Genomic DNA, 22,577 nt, shown 5'->3' on the forward strand with positions numbered 1-22,577 from the left:
AGGCAGGGATGGAACCCAGGCCCACTGAGCCACCCAGTTTGTCCCCGTGTGAGCCTGGCACTGACTGTGGCTGCCTCAGACAGCAGATGGGTTCAAACAAGTGTCTCTGTGCTAGAAAAGCTCTCGAGTCTCTCTCCTGGGTGATGATGATTTCAGCCATATGCAGGAGCCTTTGGCATTCCAAGGCTGGGAGAAATTTCCCTGGGAAGAGCCACAAAGAATCTCTTCATTCTGAGGCCAAAGGAGCTGCAGGATTCATTGGAGGAAGGAAGGGAGGTTCACTTCCAAGCTCAGTGGAGAAGCAGGGAAGCAGCAGAGTCAGCAGCTGCCTCCTGCCTGCCCACGGAGTCTGTCTGCATCCTCCTCCTCCTCCTCACCCTGCAGCCCCAGTGCACCCCAGCACCCCGGGCTGGGAGTGTTCCAGACTGGGGGAGTTATTACAAAATCCTGGTCAGGACACAGAGAGAGAGAGAGATGGAGGGTTTAAAGTTCGATAATTGTTAATTATTAGCCAGGCTTCCCAGGAGACTTTCTGGGAAAAAGACGTGGCTCTCTTCTGCAAAGGTGTTTTGTGGAACATTAGTCTGTCCTGGCCACACTAAACCCTTTCACTCTGCTTCTTTCTGCTTCCTGTGGGATTAATAAAGTGCTGCTGGAGAGCTTCTTATCTCAGAGCTGAATAATGTTTGCAATACAGGGAGGGGAGGCAGCTCTGATCCGGGAAAGGGAGCAGAGGCAAGGGAAGAGGTGGGCTCGTGGGGCAGGGGGAGGGTGTGGGGCAGCCTGGGCTGTGCAGAGAAAAACCCTGGCGACAACGAGCAGTAACCCAGGCTGGTGGTACCAGGAAGACAACTGATTTCTGCAGGGTTTAATATGAGGATCTTCCACTGACACTGCAGCTTTGGACACAGATTACAGTAAACTTTGGATAAAGTCATAAAGGACATGAGGGATTATCGGAATTTTGCAAGCATTCCAGACACCAGCAGAAAAAAAATCAGTATATATATAATATATATATATAAACAATATATTATATATCTATATATAAATATATAGATATAAATATATATATATAAATATATATAAATAAAAAAAAAAAATATCAACCTCCTGTGAAGGAAAAAAAGGCCCAAAAAAGGCTGCTGGTGCTGCACCCAGGAGGCTCTGCTGCCCTTCCCAGTCTCCCCTCCCAAGCTGGCAGCCGAGCTCTCCGGGCGGGAGCCCGCGGGCCAAGGGCCACACCTGAGAGGCAGGACGGGCTCTGAGCTTCCCACGGGTGTGGGCTGGAGCCGGTTGGGCCGGGCTGGGCCCCCAGGCCAGCACCCAGCAGCCCTGAGAGCGTGCCAGGGCCGCGGGGAGGGAGCAGCCTGGCAGGGAAAGGCAGGGCAGGGAAGGCAGGAGGGGTTCAGCCCCCTCAGCACCATCATCTCCCACCCTGCTGCCCCTCCTCAGCCCCTTCTGAGCCCTGAGGAATGCTGTTTCCCAAAGCCAGCATCTCCCAGGGCTCCATGAGCAAGGAAAGCCCAGGGCCATGGGGAGGGAGCAGCCTGGAAGGGAAAGGCAAGGAAGGGAAGGGAAGGCAGGAGGGGTTCAGATCCCTCAGCACCATCATTTCCCATCCTGCTGCCCCTCCTCAGCCCCCTCTGAGCCCTGAGGAATGCTGCTTCCCATGCCCACCATCTCCCAGGGCTCCACGAGCAAGGAAAGCCCGGGGCTGTGGGGAGGGAGCGGCCTGGCAGGGCAGGGAAGGCAGGAGGGGTTCAGCCCCCTCAGCACGATCATCTCCCACCCTGCTGCCCCTCCTCAGCCCCTTCTGAGCCCTGAGGAATGCTGCTTCCCAAGCCCAGCATCTCCAAGGGCAGGGAAAGCCCACGTGTGGCACTGCGGGATGGGGACAGGGCTGCAGAACTCCACCATGATCCATGTGTGGAGCCAAGGAGGTTGGGATAATGGGAACAGCTCCAAAACTGGCTCTGGAGTGGTAATATTGCTGTGGATTTTTCAGGAGAAAACAGGCTCCAGCAGCTGGGACAGCCTGTGCTAAAGATCCTAAAGAGCAGCCATTCCTTTTTTTTTATTTTTCCTTTTCTTGCAGCAGAGTTTCTTGCTGCCTTCAGCCCGTGTTTCCCCACAGAGAGTCCCTCACCTGTGCAGGCCCAGACAGCTTTGGAGGCTTTGAAGTGCAGCTTCACACTTGCTGTTTTCCCCCCCAAAAAAAGGAAAATATACTGTTAATTCAGTTCTGGGGCTGAGCACACCAAGCTGCAAAGAGGGCGAGGGAAGAGGAGGTGAAGGATGAGGTGAAAAGGGAGGTGAAAGATGAGGAGAAAGAGCACCCTCTTCTCTCCGAGTGGCCAGGTCAGGCCTGGCTGCTCCCTGCAGACCCTGCAGAGGAGCTCTGGGATGTCCAGGAGGTTTCAGCTGCTCCAAAGCCCCACACACGGCCCCACGTGGATGGTTAATCCCCAGGGAGATTAGTGCCTGAGTTTTATCTTCACCCACCCCGCTCCTCATCCCAGTCTGGCCGGGTGAATCCGTCTGGGAAAGCCAGCAAGGCTCACCAAAAACACCTCAAAACACCCCCAGAAACACCCTGAAAACACCCAAAACCACCCCAGAACACCCCCAAAACATCCCCAAAAAACCCCACCAAAAACATCCCCAAAACACCTCAAAAAAACCCTAAAATATCCCCAAAACCCACCAAAAACACCTCTAGAAAGACCCAAAACACCCCCAAACAATCCCTGAAACCTTCTCAAAAATAATCTGAAAACACCCCCAGAAACACCCCTGAGATGTCCCCAAAAACATCCCCAGAAACATCCCACAATACCCCGAGACATCGCCAAAAAAAACCACCAAAACCACCCTGAAAACATCCCTAAAAATACCCCAAAAAAACCACGCCCAAACACCTCTAAAATATCCCCCAAAAACCCTCCAAAAACACCCTGAGAACATCCCCAATAATACCCCAAAAACACACCAAAACACACCTAAAATGTCTCAAAACACCCCCAAAACACCAATCCACTCCCTGCAGGGATGGCATTTGTGTCCCCTGTGCCCTCCTGTGTGCAGTGCCCTGCTTTAGGGGTGAGGCTTGCTGGAGACAGGCAGGGACATGCTCCAGATGTCTGAGAAAATGCGGATTTTCCCCCAGCCAGGTGGATCTCAGGCCCCTTGAGAGGGGACAATCCCTGTCCCTTCTCCCTGCAGAGCCACCCCGAGGTGCCACCGAGGCCTGGCCAGGGTGGGAGGATGAGGGGAGGGTGCCAGGGGGTGGTGACCTCCCTGTCCCCAGGGCTGTGGCCCTGAGCATTCGCCTCCAAGGGGGATTTGCCCATCTGTTCCTTAGGCCCGTTGCCATGGCGATGGGGTGGCTTGAGATGGGACGCCGGGGAAAAAGAATCCAGGCAGGAAAATATTCCTTTTTTTTTTTTTTAATCCTGTAGGGGAGAGGGAGGGGATCCTTCTGGCTCCTCCCTGTGTCCCCCTTTAGGGCTGTGCTGTCCTCAGGCTCCTCCTGCTCTCTGCATTTCCCTTCCCCTCCAGGCTGGGTGTCCCATCCAGGTGTGTGGCAGAGGCCAGGTGAGGGTTGGGGTTGTGCAGGTGAGGTCTGGATCTCTTCAAGTGAGGGTTTGGGCTGTGCAGGTGAGGTCTGGATCTCTTCAGGTGAGGGTTGGGGCTGTGCAGGTGAGGTCTGGATCTCTTCAAGTGAGGGTTTGGGCTGTGCAGGTGAGGTCTGGATCTCTTCAAGTGAGGGTTGGGGCTGTGCAGGTGAGGTCTGGATCTCTTCAGGTGAGGGTTGGGGCTGTGCAGGTGAGGTCTGGATCTCTTCAAGTGAGGGTTTGGGCTGTGCAGGTGAGGTCTGGATCTCTTCAGGTGAGGGTTGAGGCTCTTCAGGTGGGGTCTGGATCTCCTCAGGTGAGGGTTGGAGCTGTGCAGGTGAGGTCTGGATCTCTTCAGGTGAGGGTTGGGGTTGTGCAGGTGAGGTCTGGATCTCTTAGGTAAGGGTTGGAGCCATGCAGGTGAGGGTTGGAGCTGTGCAGGTGAGGTCTGGATCTCTTCAGGTGAGGGCTGGGGTTGTGCAGGTGAGCTCAGGATCTCTTCAGGTGAGGGCTGGATCTCTTTAGATGAGGGTTGGACTGTGCAGGTGAGGGTTTGGGCTGTACAGGTGAGGTCTGGATCTCTTCAGGTGAGGTCTGGGAGCTCTCTTGCCCCCCTGGCATGGCCACAAGCAGTGAGGATGCTCTGACAGGGGGCTCTGCCTGGAGCCTGGAGCCATTCCCATGGAATCCCAGCCTGGTTTGGGTTGGAAGGACCTTAAAGATCATCTCTGCCCAGCCCAGATCCCCTCACCTTGCCCAGGTGTGCGGTCAAGAGGAGCCTGGCAGCTTGGTTTAATGCAAAGAGTCACTTGTCAGAGAGAGTTAGTTACTCCCAGTCTTTCCAGTAAAAAAAGCCTGGAATTGAGTGAAAATGGTGCCCTGCTGTTTGTGTGCGTGTGGCTCTGCCTGCCTGGGTGCATCTCAAGTGGAAATGGCCTGGAAAAAGAAGCAAACAAAAGAGGAAACAACAAATAAATATCTGCTTGTTGACAGTGAGATCTGGGCTAATGTTTGACAGACGAAAGTGAAGCGAACGCGAAGTGACAGATTGACAGAAAGACAGACATGTTTTTGTGCTACTTTAGCATCCTGATAGAAACAGAAGATAATTCAGGTTTGCAGGGGACCTTGAGGTGTCACCTACCTGCCTGCTGAGGTGGGTGGGAGTGCTAAACACCCACTGGCAAGAGCTCCACACCCCTGGCACCAGAAGGGGCTCTGAGGGGCAGGGCTGGCAGGAGCTGGTTCCAAACTGGTGGTACTGGGGCTGGGGGGCAACAGGAGCAGGCTGTGAGGTTTAGTGATGAGGGGGTGTTTGGGCAGATTGCCCTCGATGATCTTGGAGGGTTTTCCCAACCCTAATGATCCTGTGATCCTAAAGCCAGGGCTCCTCTTGGGGAGGACACATGCTGCAGAGGCAGGTTGGGGTTTTGATGATGAGGCTTTTTGTTTGTTCCTCCTAAATCCAGGGAAGTGGGATCGATGGGATGCATTTTGTGCTGGAGTCTGGCTGGGCCGGCTGCAGTCCCAGCTGGAGATTTTCCCATCTCTGGCTTTCCCTTTGCCCTGGACACATCTGCTCCCAGGGCAGGAGGCAATGGGAGGCATTTCAGGTTGGATAGGGCTTGGAGCAACCTGGAAAATGTCCCTGTCCATGGCAGGGGAGTGGGAAGTTGATCTTTAAGTTCCCTTCCAACCCATTCCATGATTTTAGGCTTTGGGGCCGGGGTCAAGTGTTGAAGACAAGCTCTGTTTTCCCAGCATCAGAGCTGAGGCTTGTGCTGGGAGCTGAGGAACCAGGTGCTCACATGGCCCTGGTGAGTGCAGAGCTGGCTTAAAGTCGCCTTTGTGTTCCCCTTTATCCCAGATCTGAGTGCAGCAGGGCTGAATGTCACCTGTTCCCTTGTGAGCAGCGATTTACAAGCGCTCATCCTGCTCCTTGTTTGCAGAGCAAATGCCCTTTTCCTGTTGGCTCTGCCCTCCCTGCAGTGGGGAATCAGCAGATTCTGGGCTGGAAGCTTCTCCCAGATTTATGAGCTTGCGCTTCACCTTGAGAGTGAGGCTCCCTCGCCCTGAGAAAGCTTTGAAACCCAAAACACCAATTGCTGACTTCAGCAAACACCATTGATCCTCCTGCAAATAAAAGTTCTTTCTTTTTCCTTTTTAGGACATGGCTTGTGGGGATTTTGTTGTTGTCTTCTTTTTGTTTCTCTTTTTCCTCTGGAGACACGAATCCCAAATGGTTCTGAGCAAAATCAATGTGATCTGAAAAGAACTCATCAATAGTCCTTATGGGGGATATTTCCTACCAGCCAGACACCAACAAAAACCCCTCCTCTCGTCTTCCTCTCCCCTTGAAAAGCACGGTTCTTTAATTGGCTTTTAATCCTGGGAAGAGCAGAGCTGTTTGCATGGAATTGGTAATAGGGGATCATATCTTGCCCTGAGTGATGGGTTATTTGATCCTGTCAGAAACCTGAGCCCGTGCCTGGGAAATCAGGTGGGGAGGGGGATCCCAGCCTGGCTCAGAGCCCAAACACAGGCACAGCTGCTTTGTGACTTCCAGGAAGGATTAGGAGCGAAATGGGGAATAATCCCCTTTTGTGCTGTTGCTCCAGGGGATGGAGTGATACTGGGGAAAAGCCTTGCTGGATCTATGGGGTGTACAAAGGGGGGGCACACTGGGCAGTTTGGGGGTTTTCACCTCAGTTCCAGTGGTGTCCCACACCTGACTGTGACTCACAGGGACAAACTTTGACCCCCCTGGTGGGCTCAGTGCCTCCTGTATGCCCTCATCTCATCTCTGTGTCCCTAAATGTCTCTGCCAGCACCAAACTGGGCTTGGAAACGGGGATGAAAGGCTGATAAATCCAGCCAGTCACCAGCTCACCCTCACCAAGCTCTTCAGGCATCATCATTTCATCAGGGCTTTGCAGTGAGGTCCAAAGTGGGGACCACTGCCATCACCAGCACATGGAGCTCCAGAAAGGGGAGCTGGGAGGAACCTGGAGCTGGGAGAGCTCCAACAGCACCAGGTCCCCAAGCTCTGAGCCCAGTGAAACGTGCTTGAAATGCCCCCTGGCTCCGAGCTGACTCAAAGGAAACTTGTTGATGTGGATGACACCGTTCATTTCTGGCTGGTTTTTGTTTGTTTTGTTCTGTGTTTCTTGCTGCAGCTGCCTTTGGAGCAATAAATAGCTGTGGAGCTTGCTTGTGGTCTGTGCTAAGTTGTTAATATTTAATCAGAGGTCTGAAGCTGGATTTGTTTGGTTGGTAAAAGATAAAAATGGCTTTTTGGGGTTTAGAGCTAGGGACAGACCTTCAGAAAAAAAGCTCAGGGTCAGCTTTTAATTAATCAATTATTTTAAGAGTGGAGCACACTGGTCAGTGACAGATTTTCTGAACACCTCAGCTCCCAGCAAATCTAATATGTGCCAAAGCACCTGAAGTGACTGGCACTCAGCATGCCATGGTGTGAAATGTTATTTACAGAGGAAGCCCTGCTGACATGTGCCAGCAAAGTGTTCCCTGGATCCACTCCCCCTCCTCCTGCTCCTTCTTGGGGCCTGGATTCTGCTCTCCAAGGAAGCCAAGGAGAGAAGGATGTCCTTCCTACACCAGGATCCAGCTTCCCTCTGGCCTTGTTGGGATTAAGGATCCAGGCCCTGGACAACTGCTCCTGTAGAAACCTGCAAACTGCTGAGGGAGGGAAGTTGAGCTTTTATTCCCCCATTAGCAATTCTTGCCACGTAGAGAAACCTCTCCAGCAGCTAGACTCCGTGACCAGGCTACCTGCAAAACCACTGGCACACAGCCCTAGGAGCTGCCTGTTCCCCTCTTGGCAGGGAGTGAATTCTGGGTGTCCCCAGAGCCAGCCAGACCCCACAGCTCAACCCCAACAGCTCGAGGGATCCTGTCCCAGCTCCTGGCCTCCATTTGCAGCATTTCCATGTTGGCTCTGCCTTGGTGCAGGGATTTGGCAATCCCCAGGGCTCCCCTGTGGATTCTGTAGTGCCAGGTCTGTGGATTATTATCCCTTGGGACTGAGCACTGGGATGGCCACGACTTGGCCAGCTGGTGTTTGCCTTGTGGAGGAGGGCACGGCTTGTTTGTGAGCAGGACCAAAGCTAGTCAGCCCTGGAGCCTGATCCCAGCATCCTGCCTGCTAAATCCCAGCCTTGGGATGAGCTCCTGGGGTCCAGCTGTCCACTCCAGGGCCAGAGCCTTGCCAGGGCTGTTCTGAGGAGCTGGGCTTTGTGTGCTGCTCAGCTGTGCACAGGATGAGTGTGCTGAGCTGTTGACTGAAGCACTCCCTGCCTGGGGACAGCTTCTCCAGGCTCACCTGTGCAGTGGCACATTGTCACCGTGCAGGATCCAGGGAGGGATCACAACCCAGAGACCTGGCACTGCAGGATGGGGATGTGAAGGATCCAGGTTGGGAATGCAGATTTGAAGGATGAGGATGGAAGGGATGCGAGATGGGGATGCAGGGGTTGAAGGGTGGGGATGTGAGGAATGAAGGATGGGGATTCAGGGGTTGAAGAGTGGGGATTTGAGGGGTGCAGGATGAGGATGTGAGGAATGAAGGATGAGGATGTGAGGAATGCAAGATGGGGATACAAATTTTGCAAAATGGGGATTTGAGAGACACAGGATGGGGTGTTGGGGGTGTAGGATGGGGATGTGAGAGGTGCAGAATGGGGATGTGAGGATAGCAAGATGGAGATGTAGATTTTGCAAAATGGGGATTTGAGAGATGCAGAACAGGGTGTTAGGGGTGCAGGATGGGGATATAAGAGGGTGTAGGATGGGGATGTGAGTGGTACAGGATGGGGACATGAGGAATGCAGGATGGAGAGGCTGGGAATGCAGGATTGGGATGCAAAGATTGCAGTTTGGGGATATAGGGGTAGCAGGATGGGGATGTGAGAGATGCAGGATGGGGATGCAAGATGGGGACACAGATTTTGCAAAATGGGGATTTGAGAGATGCAGAGTGGGGCGTTAGGGGTGCAGGATGGGGATATAAGAGGATGTTGGATGGGGATGTGGGAAGTGCAGGATGAGGATATCATGGGGTACAGGATGAGGACGTCAGGAGGGCAGGATGGGGACACGAGGGATGCCGGCTGAGAATGCAGAGGTTTCAGGATGGAATGCGAGGCTTTCCGAGTGGAATGTGAGGGTTTCGAGGATGGGGATTGGGAGGTTCCAGGATGGGGTTAATGCTCTGCACCAAGGCATCCTTTGTTCTGGGCGGGCTGCTGAGGTTTGGAAATGGAGCGAACACCGCAAAATAGAAACGTCCGCACTTTCTGCTGCTGATTTTCAGTTTCAACAGCTGCTCCATTTGGAACGGATGAAAATGCACTCCGGCTTAGTAGGAGTCAATTAAAAATAAACCGAGGGATAGGATTGGTGTTGGAGCCCGGCGACGCTCATCGGACATAAAAGTTGCATCCTCTCAAGCCTGGATTTTCGCTCCAATTTGCCACGGGCGGCAGGATGGAGCGGGGAGCGCTCATTAGCATGGAAATGCTGCTGGTTGCGCTGAATTCCCGGCCCCGGCGCTTTGTTCCTGCTCCCGGCGGAGCGGGGACGAGCAGCCCCCGGCCCCGCTGACCCCCCCTTGGTGCGGGGCGCCGGGGAGGGGACAGCGCTGTCCCCCCCGGGGTGACACTGCTGCCTGCCTGCCCGGGCGGATTAGGCAGCAGCCAGCGGACATCTGCAGGGAGGGGGCAGGGAGCCGCTGCTGCCTTTTGTTCTGGCTTTTTGTTTTTCTTATTTTTTTTTTTTACCTTCTGTGCCCAGAATGTGGCCATGGGGTGCGGCGATCCTTGGGGATTTGCCTTCTGCCTTCCCAAAAATAGCAAGGAAAAGCGCTGGTTTAGCCCTGCACCTGCACAGGTGCGCGTGCTGCTGGCTGGGATGCTCAGGAGAGGAATTCTTTGAGCAGGAGAGGTTGATTCTGTTGGCTTCTCTGCTCCTATTCCTCCTCTGACCACCTATTTTTTGGCACGAAGCCTCTCATCCTCCTGCCTGTGTGCTTGCCAGCAAGAAATTGCAAGCAAGGCAGGGAATCCAGGGTCATCCAGGGATGTTTGACTGGGAAAGGAATGGAAAAGACCTGATGGCCCACAGTAGGATCCTAATTTTCCTCCCCTTCCTATTATTTCTACATGGACGCTCCACTTGAGCTCTGCTGAGCTGGGAAACAGGGGCAGGTCCTTGCAGTGCCTCCTTCCCTGCAAGAAACCCAGCTGGGTTTGCACTGCTGTGCCTCAGGCTGCTCCAGGAGGGCAGGAGGAGGTGGCACCAAGCATCATTTTACCGAGGCTGGACTGAGCACTGGGCCAAAACTGGGCATCATCTTTAAGTGATGAGCCTGAAATCCGACCCACAGCCCTGGTGTCGCTTTTCTCAGAGGGGGAATTCACAAAGGGAGAAGGGGAAAGACAAGTTCTACTCAGAAATTTGGGCAAAAAAAACCCCAAACAGTGGTGCCAAGGAGAAGAACACGGGCTCGGCTGATGTTCCCCTTGTGGCTGTGCTGGTTAAGACCCACTAAGGGGAGCAGCAACTCAGAAGTCATTTCTGAAGAGAAAAGGCTCTCCTGAAATGGGTTCTCCAGCTCAGCAGCTCCTTGAGGCAACAGAGGCTCCTCTGCAAGAGATTTCAGCAGTGGCTGGGGAGGTCTCCGGATGAGCAGAGCTCTCCCTCTTGTCCAGGTCAGTGAGAAAGGCTCAGTTTCACTGAGTTCCCTGCAAGACCCTGCTTTGAAACAAAAGGGAAAAATGGAGCAAATCATCCAGACTCCCTCGTGTCCAAGGGAAAAAATAGGCACTTCCAGATTTATCCAGCCCAAGGTAGATTTCGTATGCAGAGTGCCTGAATTGAGAATTTCTCCTCCCTGGCTTTGCAGCGAGTGCAGACAGAGAGCCAAGATGATGTCTGCACTGGGAGCTGGGTTTTTCCACCAAGGGGGGCAGCTCATTGTGCAGGCAGAGTTTCCTCCTCCTCCTCTCACCTTTCCGCAACTTTAGGAGCCCTTTCAGTGGCTTGGAGATGCTTAACAGCTTCACAGTGGGGAAGGTGACCCTTTTTGGAGCTTCCTTCTCCCCTTTCCTGCTTCTCTTGTGCCTTCCCATATCTCTCTGTGGTGTGTTTGCATGGCAGGAAGAGAAAATGCAAGGACTGGAAATTAAATCTGGAGAATAAATGGAGATTTATTAATTTATTAATCTGACAGAAGTAATTACTGTCTCTCCAAGATTCATCTCCTTGCCTGGGTTCCCACACGGCCCCAGGAGCCACAGAACTGTGACAGCAAGGCTGGGAAGAGCTTCCTGAGGGGAATGGAGAGCAGAACACACAGCCAGGATGGGCAGGGCACAAGGGCAGGGCTCCAGGACATCCCAAAACTGGGGATGAGACAGGGCAGGATGGCTGGGCTGATGCTGGACCATCATTCCTGTGCTCACTGCAGGGAATCCCTGTCCCCTGGGACAGCTGTGGCATTGCAGGGACAATCCAAGGCAAAGGAGCTGGCTGGGAGCTGCTGCCTGCACTGCAGGAGCTGCTCTCCATGGGTGGACTGTGAGAGATGAATTCTGGCAGCAGCTTCTGGGGTTCTTGGAGCTGCTGGGAGTCCTTGCACTCTTCTTGCACCCCTGCTCCTGTTAATGTGTCATTTAACACAAGTGTGGGCACAATCCCGCAGTCCTGAGAGGTGCCAAAACATTGCTGATGAATCCCCTGGCTCCAGCTCCTGGCATTATCAATTAAAAAGCCATTTTTCCTCAGTGTGTGCATTGAAAAGCTCTCAGCTCGTTTTATTCTTCATCACCCTCAGTGCAGGAAGGCCTGGGACTCCATTTAAAATCTATTTCAGCAGTGGTTCCGAGGTTTCTCAGTGACCTGGCGAGGTTTCGTAGGCTGTGCTTGCAGCCAGGGGCTTCTCTGCCTCCCTCAGGATCCTTTGCTCTGTTTCCACCTCTGTAAAAAAAACAAAGGGAGTGGATCAAGAGGAGTTTTCAGACAACATCTTCATGCTTTGGCCTGATCCTTCCTTCTCTGCCTCCCTGAAGATCCTTTGCTCTGTTTCCACCCCTGTAAGAAAACAAAGGGAGTGGATCAAGAGGAGTTTTCACACAATCTCTTCATGCTTTGGCCTGCTCCTTCCTCATCTGGCAGCACCAAGCAAGGCCAGTGGGGCCTTTTTGCTGTTTTGTGGCTGAAAACTCCTGTTGTGGTGCACTCCTGTGTGTGTGAAGTGCAGAGCTTTCAAGGCAGGGGTGACAGGGAAGTGTTTCTGCAGTGTGACAGGGCCAAGTGGGTCCCCCCTGCCTCCCCTTCCCGCAGCCCTGGCTCCCTGTACACTGAATTTCGCTGCTGTGAATTTGTCAGGCTGCTCCCCCTGGCACGGCAGAGCGATGCTGCTGTGTGCAGAGGTGCCAGAAAGGCAGAGCCAGAGGTGCTGGGGAGGGTGGGAGAAAGGGAAAACACACGGGAAGTGTGAGTCAGGTGCCTGTGTGCTGTCTCTGAGCCTGCCACTCTGCCTCTTCCTCTTCCTCCTGGGAAGGCAGAGCTGAGACACAGCCAGTGCTTTGCTGGCTGCCCTCTCAGAGAGGGAAATCACCCCTGAGCAGCTCCAGCATGGGACAAGGCACCCCAGGCAGGCTGAGCAGCTCCAGGGGCAGCTCCAGCTCCCCTTGGGCTGAGGGAGAGCACCCCAAAACAGCTGGAGGGGCTCTGGTGCACTCAGGGTATCAAAGGGGGGGCCCAGCCCTGCTCCTCAGGGTGTCCCAGCTCTGTGCACGCTGAAACTGCCCAGCCTCTCCTCCAGTGCAGGCCACAATGGCTGGGGACAGTGGGACAGCCTGCAGTGCCTCTGGGGGGTCCCAGCTGAGGCTGCTCACCCAGCCAGGCTGCAGACAGGGGTGGAATGACAGAACATCCCAAGGCAGGCTGCAAACAGTGATGGAATCACAGAACATCCCAAACTGGAAGGGAGGCACAGGAACCTTGGGGTCCTGCATCCCCACAGCAGGGTGAGAGCTGTTGGAGTCACTCCCTGATGGGATACAACACAACCCCTGGGAGCAGGCAGCAGGATTTGAGCCCCACTGCTGTAGATCTGGGGTTTGGACCTCGGGCCTGATGTTCAGCCCAAGGAAAGCTCTTGGTAGTGGCAGCAGGGAAGAAGGGACAGCAGGGAACATGCCTGGAAGGGGCAGCTCCTCCTGCCCTGAAGCTCCAGGGCTGGCTGTGTTCTCCTTCGGGTGCTTTTTTGGGGGTGCTGTGGGGCAGGATGGAGCCAGCAGGGGTCTTTGCCAGCTGTAGTGATGTTGCTGTGCCTCCAGCCCGAGTGAGGTCAGGCTGGGGAGCCTCACCCCTGCTCTGCTCCTCCTGCCTGGCCCAGCTGTGTCTCCAGGAAGGTTTCTCATTTCTGGGCTGGGTTTCTCCTCTGGCTGCTTTGTTTATGGGGGAATAAATGACACAATCAGGCGGCCTGATCTGGTGTGCTGGGAGGGAGGAGAGGTTTGATGCAGATCTCCGGGGCTGTTGCAATCAGCTTAGCCATTCCCAGCAGCAGGGGCTGTGGAGATCAGCCCTGGGAGGGAGGCTGGACCCTGCTCTGCCAGCATGAAGGTTTTGTGGGCTAGTACCAACGTTAGCACCTAAGTTTGGAAGCCTTTTTCAAGGTCTCAGATCAAATCCTGTGTTTAGTTCTCAGCTTTGTCTTGCAGGCCCAAAGTTCTGAGAGCTCCCTGCATTTCAGATTCCAACATCCCCCCCTTCTCCTCTTCCCAGCACCTGTAGTCAGGCTTTCCCAATCTGCCAGCCCTTTATTCCCCACTGCAGTGCCCCTTTTCAAGGCCCGTCCCTGTGGACAGTCCTGTGACCTCCTCCCCTCCTGTCCCCTCCGTTCTGGCTCACTCATGTCCCCATTTTTGGGTGTCACTCCTAGGGGCAGCACCTGAGCTGTGCCTGCCCCTGGAGGCTCCAGCTGCCACAGGAGCCACAGCTGGACGTGGGGTGGAGAAGGTGGATGGGGAGGGAGCGTGGGAGAAAGAAGGGCCTGTGCATGAAATAATCCAAGTGGGGAAAACTGGCAGGGTTGCTAATGCTCCAAAGGAGGAGGCAGGCTCTCGCAAGCCCTGGGGCAGATCAGGAGGCAATAAAGGAGAAGAAAACACCAGAAATGAGATCCGCCAAGCTGACGGCCCAAGCAAGCTGAAACCTGCCTGGGAAGGCAGCTCGTTCCAGAGTGGGAAGGGGCAGATTCCCAGTCAGGACTGGCTGTGTGCAGTGCCTTTCCCATGGTCACAGAGCCCCAGCTTTGCAGGAAGAGCTGGGCTTTCAGTACCAGGAGGGGGAACTCTGCCCCCAACCCTTAACCCTGACTCGAGGAGCTCAGTTTGTGGGCAGCTAAAATGTCAGCCCAACAACTCCTCTGTGCAAGTCCCAGCTCACAGAACTTACTGGGCCCAATCTGGGGCTCATTCACAGGGACAGAATAAAAGCCTGTCCCACGGTAACACAGCCCCAGGTTTGCAAGAAGAGCTGAGCTTTCAGTACCTGGAGTGGAACTCTGCCCCCAACCCTTAACCCTGGCTCAGGCTCTCGAAGCTCAGTTTGTGGGCAGCTGGAAATGTCAGCCCAACAACTCCTCTGTGCAAGTCCCAGCAGCTCACAGAGCTTATCTGGGGCTCATTCCCAGGGACAGAATAAAAGCAGGCTCATGCAGCACCACACCAGGACCTTTCACACGTGCTCTAGCACCAGAACGGGAATGACAAGGGGGATCTGCTGTGGCAGCTGGATTTTTCCTTTGGGGAGGACTCGTGCAGTCCCAAATATCACCCCAGCACAGGCTGCAGTGCTTTGTGTGCAATTTGTGCAACTGTCCTGCCCTCAGCCTCGCTGGGGCTGGAGGAGGGGAGGGCAGTGCCTTTCCTGGGGCTGGGAGCCAGGGGACATTCCCCAGCAAGCCAGCACAGCCCCCTCCAGCACACATCCCTGTGTTCAGGACAGCTCCGATGCAGGGGCTGATTCCACGGCCCTGCTGCTGCTTTGCCTGTGACATTTCTCACTAAATCTGCCTTTCTGGGGCAAGTTGGAGCAGGCAGCCCCGATTCTGGTCGGACAGGCTCTGTTTGTGCTCTGGGAGAAGCGGAGGGGTTGGCAGCAGGGATGGGAGGTGCAGGGTTTGTGGCCTGGGAGAGAGGGGACGTGCTGGGACTTGCTGCCCATCACTCCCCCTCTCCACTGTTCCAGCTCAAGGTTTTGAACTTTGGGAACGTCTCCCTGAGAAAAAAGGGGTGTGAAACGGTGCCAGAGGGAGGGAAGGAGTGGAGAAGGGGAGCAGCAGGAGCTGGTGGGAGTTATCTGAGTCAAGGCTGTCCAGTGTGGGGACACAGAGAACAACCAGCCATCCCCCCTGGGCCAACACTCCAGGCTCTGGAATTGGATAGCTCCTGTCTGTGAGGAGAAGGAATGGCATTGTTTCCCTGTCCCTGCTTCCCTCTCTTCTCCTCAGCTCCTTCTCCATTTCCAATGTGCTTTTTTCCCCCAATCCCTTCTCTCCCCACCGCTCTCCTCTCTCTTCCATCCTTTTGTCTGGCTCTGTGTGAACCCCTCTCCTGCTGCCTGCAGAATTCCTGTGCCCAGACACAGCAGATGCTAAAGGGCAAGACTGGAACTACTCTAGATGCAATCTCCATTTTGCTCAAGGATCATTAATTACCTCGATGATTAAATACAATTAAAGATCCGTAAGACCTTTCTAATATCAGGGCCTTTAGCAAGGGCAGCTTTTAGGAACTCGCACCAGCAGCGAAACAAAAGGAGGAGATAGACCAGCAAATCGGGGAATCCCAATTAAAATCCGTGCTTAGCTCATTAACCTAATTACACATTGTGTCTTGCTGGCCTCAGCTGGGCTGAGGGGGAGGCGAGGCAGCAGTGGGGGCGGGCTGGGTATCCATGTGCTGATCCTATGGGATTGTTTATGTCAAGTCCCATTGTCCCTTTGGCTGAGCAAATGGCCTTGGTGGGGGATTCGGAGCCGGGGCTGCGGAAATCCAGGAGGGTTTTGTTCCCTGTGTCCTTGGAACACGTGTTTCCTCTCCCCTGAAATGTTCCCTGAGCACACACCCTGCTCCGTGCCCTGCCTGTCAGGTGGCTCAATCCCACACCCAGCTCACCCTCACCCGCTGCGGGGAGCACTGGGGGAGAAGGAGAGCGGGGGAACGGGATGGGAGTGGGTTTGAGGGGGAGAGAGGCTCCCCGGGAAGGGGAAATGGCTGAGTGCTGAGCACAGAGAACCCCCAAGCAGGCAGATTTCTGTGCTGAGGCTGAAGAACGCCAGAGCTCCCTGACTTGGGGCTTGCCCTGCAGGGAGCCATCTGCTCTAGTTCTCTGCTGTGGCCCCAGGAGTCCCTGTCCCCTGTCCCCTTCCCCCTTCTCACAGCAGGCTGCACATAAGACACCCCTTCTCCCACCCTGAGTCCAAAATCCTGCACAAAGATCCCCCCTTCTATCCTGAGGTCCAAAATCCTGTACTAAGGTGTCCCCTTCTCCCACTTTGAGGTCCCAAATCCTGCACAAAGGACCCCCCCTTCTCCCATCCTGAGTCCAAAATCCTGTGCAAAGGACCACCATTCTATCCTGAGGTCCAAAAACCTGTAGTAAGGTGTTCCCTTCTCCCATCCTGAATCCAAAATCCTGCACAAAGGCCCCACTTCTATCCTGAGGTACAAAATCCTGTACTAAGATCTCTCCTTCTCCCACTTTGAGGTCCAAAATCCTGCACAAAGTTCTCCCTTTCTCCCATCCTGAGTCCAAAATCCTGTTCCCAAGCCTGGCACAGGATCCTGCCTTCCCAGGAGTTCTTGGGAAGGGAGTCCTGCTGTCCTGGGCCTGTCTGTCCCACCGAGAGAGGGAACAGGAGCCTTCACAGGCTGGAGGCAGGTGACTCAGGGATTTGTGGCTTTTCCACACGAAAGTCTGCGGGGTGCAGCTGCCTACGTGGCTGCCTTCAAAGGCTTGGGGAGGAGGTGGCAGGTCCGGGCACGTCCTGCCCAAAACCGGCCCAATTTGGGAAAGCAAGTCGGAGCTGGAAGAGGTCAGGGCGCGGCTTCCCATGCACCAGGGCAAGGGAAACGGCAGGAATGGGGACCCTGAGTCCCGTGGGAGCCAGTTGTGGCTTTCCCAGTACCTGCAGGCATGGGGGAGAAGGGATGGAGGCAGGGAAGCAAGAAGGTCTGTGCAGCTGGAAGGGGACAGCATTCCCTGGACCAGCTTGAGCTGCCCTGTGGAGAGTTTGGGAAGGAGGCAGAGGGGGGTTAGGCACAGTTTGCCACATTCCTGCTGGGAAGGAGCCCTGCCATAGCCTCAGAGGCCTTCACACAAAGCCAGGGTGCCCCAAAAGGCCGTCCCTGCTTGGGGAGAGCTGCTGCTCAGCCCTGGCTCCCATCTGAGCCCCTTGGGAAAGATCTGTTCCTTCCCTCTGCCCACACAGAAACACACCCAAACACCATTTTCCTTCCCTTGGGTTTGCTGTGGGCATCTGAGGAAGATGAAGGGATATGAGGGGACCACAGGGAACTGCTGGGAGCTGGGAAGGGCTTGGTGGGATGGGGACAGATAGAGAGGAGGGATCTGCCTCTCTGCTGTGTTAGGAATGGAAAAACAACAGCTTCAAACCCTGCTGGAGTTCCTTGGGTTTGGCAGTGGGGTGAGGTTTGCAGTTGCCCAGCTCTGGGAGCACAGGCACTGCCCCAGCCCAAACATGGGTGCAGGGAGCTCATCCCCACTGCCATAATAAAACCTTAGGGCAGCTCTCAGCCAAGAATTTAATCTAACAGAGGATCAGCAGGAGCCTGGTGAGACATCCCAGCCCCGCTGGGACAGCAGGGCTTGCTTTGCACATTGGCCATTCCTTGGCTGGTGCTGTTTGCAGGTAATTAAAATGGCTTAACCCTGCAGCCCCAGCAGCTGCCTGCAGCTCGTTTGTCTCCATGCCCAAGGGACCCTGCCCTCGGTGTCTGCTCCAGAGATCCCCCTCTCTGCAAGGCAGGTTTGGAGGATAAAATATTTCATTACACGGGCAGAGAGGGAAGGCAGAAACTCAAATGCCTTTTTCTAAAATCACTGCAGTGGAAAGAAGGAAGGGAGAAGAGAAAATGTAAAGAAAGAGGGGGGTTTGTAGATCCTACAAGGAGAGAATTCTGAGTGTTCCTCTGTTATGCCAAGTGTATCTGGAGTATTCCCAGAGCAAACAGTGCAATTACTTTGGATTCACACTTTGCCACGGAGTTGTCAGGCCCGAGGTTCCAGCTCCCAAAGGGCTCTGTGCAGACTTGCAGATGAGTTGTTGTGCTTTCCCAGGGGATGTGGAAGCTCTGAGAGGAAAGGCCACGCTGACTTTTCTGAGGACAGCTGTAAACTTCCTCTTCCTCTTGGGCTTTGTGCTGCTTCCCTGTCTGAGTCCTTCCCTTGGGGACATCCACAGCATGTCCCCATCCTTGTCTGGGTGTTTGTGGAGCCTGGATAGCCCCCAGGGCTGGGAACAGCCACGAGGATCTCACTGGGCTCCCTCTCAGCTCGCCCTGAGAAGAGCCTGTTATTTCCTTTTCAGGGCTGTTGTTTGTCCCTGATGGGATCTCTCCCGAGGAAGGTGTGTCCCTCCCCTCGAGGAAGGCTCTTCCCTTCCCTTTGGGGCACATCCTTCTCGTCCTCTGTGCTGTTTGCTGCCTCTGTTTACCCCAGAGGCAGAACCCACCTTGGACTGGTCACAGAGATCCCCGTGACTGTCACAGCCCTGGTGTTGTGACACCATCACAAACAGGAGGCTCCCAAGCCTGCAAGAAACTTTTGGTTTATTCAGCTGCCTCCTCTCAGAGCTTTTACTGACATCCAGACAATTCCTGTGACCTCCATCCTTCACTGCAGATTGAGCCTTTGAACTCTCTGAGCCCTGCACTAACAGGGGTTAATGACATTTATCTGCATTCTTATCTTCCTTGTCCACTGCCTCTTGTCACTCTGAAGTTACTTCCAGTAACTGGAGGGTTTGTGGCACCCAGGTGACATAAATTCTTTTTCCAAGATGGGACAATTACTCTTCAAACAGGTTCAGAATCTCCTTTTAGTCTCTTTTCCCTGTCTTCTCTTTTAATTCATTTTCCATTCATTTAATACCCACATGCTTATTTCTGGAAGTCTTCCTCTGCTACTATTCTGGTCAGTTTTTTTACCAGATTGGAAACGGGACTTTTTGTCCTCTTTCCTCTTCCATTAGCTATTTATATCCTCCCATCCATCTCTTCAGGTAGCCAAGCATCCAGCTGTGTTCTCTCTGCCACCCTGCTCCCTAAGCAACAAGTAAAGGTGGTTCTGAGCAGTCCTTAGCTCAAGCAGGGGTGACAAACAAGGGACACTGCAGCCTGGGAGCCACCCCAGCCCAGCTGCCACGTCCAGAGGTGGTGGAGCACCGAGGGGACCCACGGCCAGGCTGGTCCCACCCTTCTGAGGAGGAGTTCTTGTCTCCCTCCTTGGGATTCCTTCTGCACAGTTCCTCCTCCTCCTGGCATGGGAGGTCAAGGCATGGAGTCACAGCATGCTTTGGGTTGGAAGGGACCTTAAAAACCATTTAATTCCACCCCCTGCCACAGGCAGGGACAGCTTCCCCCAAGTCCCACCCAACCTCGCCCTGGACATTTCCAGGGATGGAGAGTCCACAACCTCAAGGCCCAGCCCAGCTCCCCTCCAGGCCTCCAGTGTTTGTCTCCAGAGCCATTTCCCCCACCCTGGGCACTCCCCTGAGGGAGGACAGGACTGCTCCTGTGGGAAATGGGGTGTTTTGGAGCACCCCTCCTCGCTCCAGCCCTTGGGAAGCAGCACGCTGTGCTGGGGAAGGTGCTCAGGAGTTTCCAGCTTTCCCAAGATAAAAGTTCTGCTGGAAACCTGGAGGACCCTTTCATTCCTTCATTCTTCCTCCCACCAGGAGAGCTGGCTGACATTTTTGGGGTAAAGTCTGTCTTAAAATATGCACAATGTTCTGGAGGAACTGTGTCCATATTGTCATGTCTGCTCAAAAACGTAATAGCCTGGTTTGTGTTCCCTCTCTCCCTCTCTCCCCCTCTTTTTTGCCCCCAAATGTGAAAGGAACAGGAGTTCTCTCAACCAGCCTCCCCTGGAGTTGCTAGAGAGTGGAAAGGCACAAGCAGCAGACGGAGGAGGAGGAGGAGGAGGAGGGCACAGCAGGCAGGTGCAGGGTGGGAGCAAATCCGTCTGTCAGGAAGGAGGAGCAGACAGGGAATGCACAGGGAGAGGGGCTGCAGCGGGGCTGTGGGTCCCACACAGCTTGCAGGGCTGGCCCAAGCCCCCAGAAAACTCCTGACCCAGGGCCAGGGTGGGATGAGAGCCGGGAGAGGATGAACCCAGATGGATCAGAGCCTGAAGGTGGGGAGAGGCACAGGGAGGTGATTTGTGTTTGGGGGGAGAGCTGTTGGAAAGGTCACCCGTGGGGATGACTAAGGCACGATGGGCTGGCAGAGTGGGCATGTTGGGAGTTTCAGAGGGAGGTCTCCTTCTGCTTTGTGGCTGTCATTTGAAACCTTCCACAGAAGGGAAATTTCAAAAGAAAGCTTTGGCCTGGCTTCATCCAAAATGCCCCCATTCCATGGCAACCAAAGCACCCCGTTCTGGCTGCACTCTTGGTCACTGTTTTACCATAATGCCATTTCAAAGAAATGGGATTCCACAAGCAAAAACCATTTCAAACTTATCAAAAGGGCTTTTTTTTTTTTTTTTAATAGAATTTTGCCAAAATCAGCACGTTCCAGTAGATGGTTTTGGCTTGGACTAAGTGACACTTTTCCATCAGAAAAAATATGCTGTGCTGGAAAATTTTCCACCAGCTCTGGTTATTTTTTTATAGCATGCTTTCCATTTTTGTGGCAGCCTCCAGTTTGAGCTGAGACAAAGCACACAGGAGTCCCCTGAGAGCAGTTGACCTCCTGGTCTTTGGAAGAGCAGGATGACTCCCTGGAGCTCTCCCCAGTGGCACAGCAAAATCCATCTGGCTTCCACATCCTTCTGCACATGGCTTGCTGCTCCCTAAGAAGGAAACAGGGAGCCTGGTGCTGATGGAGTTGAACAAAAGTCAATGAAATCACCATGAAAGTCAATAAAATCTGTCAATTAAGGCCAGCTGAGCTGTTTAACCCTGAGAATCCAGGCCTGGTTTCTCCAGCAGCAGGCTGGGAATGGGGAGCTGGCTCTTGGCTTGCTCCATCCTGCTGCCCGTTCGTGGATCTCCACGAGGAGCTGATTGCTCTTGGTCCTGCCTTGTCTCTCATGGATCAGGACTGGGGGAACAGTTTTAGGGTAAATGTGTGATTTCAGCCTGCCACGGGGATTGAGGCCTGCCAGAGCTGTGGGGATCCCAACCTTCCTGATTAAATTAAAGTGAAACACCCTGAGAGAGGCCCCCAAAGGTGTTGAAGGTCGTGTTTGAAGGAACACCCTTGTCCCTGGGCACTGAGGCACTCAGCACTGGTGTCACTCCACCTCCTGAGGGACATTTGTCATCAAATTCCCCTAAGTGTTGTAGCACAGCCCAGCTCCTCCCTGGGGCTACCTGGAAGCACAAAGCCACCTCGCTGGAGAATGGGATAATCAGGTGTGGGGAAGTCTTTAATTTCTCTTCCTGGAAGTTCACCTGTGTCCCTCACTGCATTACAATCACGAAGGAGATACAACTTTTGAGTCTAAGTCCCCGCTTAACTCAGCAGAAGGAGCAAAGCCCCCACTGAGAGGTGTCCAGAGGGAAATGGGAGTTTGTGAACTCCTCTCTGCACAACAAATCATGTTTTTTTTATGCAGAATTCCTTGCTCCTTCCTCCTGCCTTGCCCTCTGCTCTGGTCTCTCTGAGCCCTTGCTGACAGCCCTCACCTTTCAGGGCAGGGAAGAGGGGCTGTACCTGTGTTGGTCTCCCAGGAAAGCAAAGATGCAGAGGATGGGGCAGGGAGCATGACCCGTGGTGGGAGGTCTCCCTGCTGGGCTCTGACCCTCCCTCCCGGCTTTCCTCCCCCTCCCCATGCTCGGCCTGCCTTTAATGGGTGGTCTTGTCACTTGTTTACAGCCCTGGCCCTTGCAGGCCCCTCTAAGCCCAGCAATCATTCCTCAGACAGCCTGGATGGAGGCTGGGATGGGAGAGCTGCATCTCCACCCAGCACGGGGGTCACGGAATGGTTTGGATTAAAAGGACCTCAAAGTTCATCCCATTTCACCCCAGGGACACTTCTCCATCTCCCAGGTTGTTCAGAGCTCCATCCAGCCTGGCCCTGGGCACTTCCAGGGATGGGGCAGCCACAGATTCTCTGAGAAACCTCAGTCCCTCACAGTAGGGAATTTCTTCCTAAAATCTAATCTAACCCCCCTCCTTCTCAGCATGTGGGATATTTCAGAAAAGGGGGGCTGGCTTTGCTCAGAGGGTGAATGGCACACTCACCCCCAGCCTCAGTCTCTCCTAATTTCTGGCATGTCCTTAGCACAAAATTTCAGAGATTTGGTTGCAAGCGGTTTTCTTGTGGTTGGTAAAACCGTGAGCCACATTTTGGGAACCTTTAGTGCAGCTCTCACCTGGGCAATGTTTAGGTTTCCACACTCTGCCTACTAAATGGATTTTCCACTTCATCTCCCTCGCTTTCCTCAGCCATGGAAATGAGGGTGACTCTGCCATTTGCATCAGGGGTGGGTGGGGTGCGGGGCCTCCCCACAAAAAAAACCTCCATCCCTGCTTCCTCAGGTGAGAATTGCCACCATCCTCTGCGCATCCCCACCTCCAGCCGGGTGAGATTGCCGGTGCTTGCCTGGGTGGCCCTGGGCACATCTCTTTGTCATTCAGCACCTCTGATTTCCCCACCCCTGAAAGCAGGGGTAATAAG

The 22,577-nt window shown here is 54.2% G+C and overlaps 1 protein-coding gene and 1 long non-coding RNA gene across 5 annotated transcripts in view; both read left to right on the top strand.

The window, feature by feature from the left end:
* The window catches only part of NECTIN1 (nectin cell adhesion molecule 1), a 61,018-nt gene that overhangs the window by 11,725 nt on the left and 26,716 nt on the right, over nt 1-22,577 (top strand).
* On the top strand, nt 18,416-20,916 carry LOC135285462 (uncharacterized). Of its 4 annotated transcripts, none has more exons than XR_010350283.1 (4): nt 18,416-18,756; nt 19,630-19,652; nt 19,797-19,889; nt 20,589-20,916. It is a non-coding gene; the product is annotated as an uncharacterized LOC135285462 (long non-coding RNA). The 4 variants fall into 4 exon arrangements; XR_010350281.1 differs by having other exon boundaries at nt 18,417-18,756; nt 19,791-19,889; XR_010350284.1 differs by lacking the exon at nt 19,630-19,652 and having other exon boundaries at nt 18,418-18,756.

The sequence above is a fragment of the Passer domesticus genome, chromosome 23 (assembly GCF_036417665.1).
Source record: "Passer domesticus isolate bPasDom1 chromosome 23, bPasDom1.hap1, whole genome shotgun sequence".
Lineage (NCBI taxonomy): Eukaryota > Metazoa > Chordata > Aves > Passeriformes > Passeridae > Passer > Passer domesticus.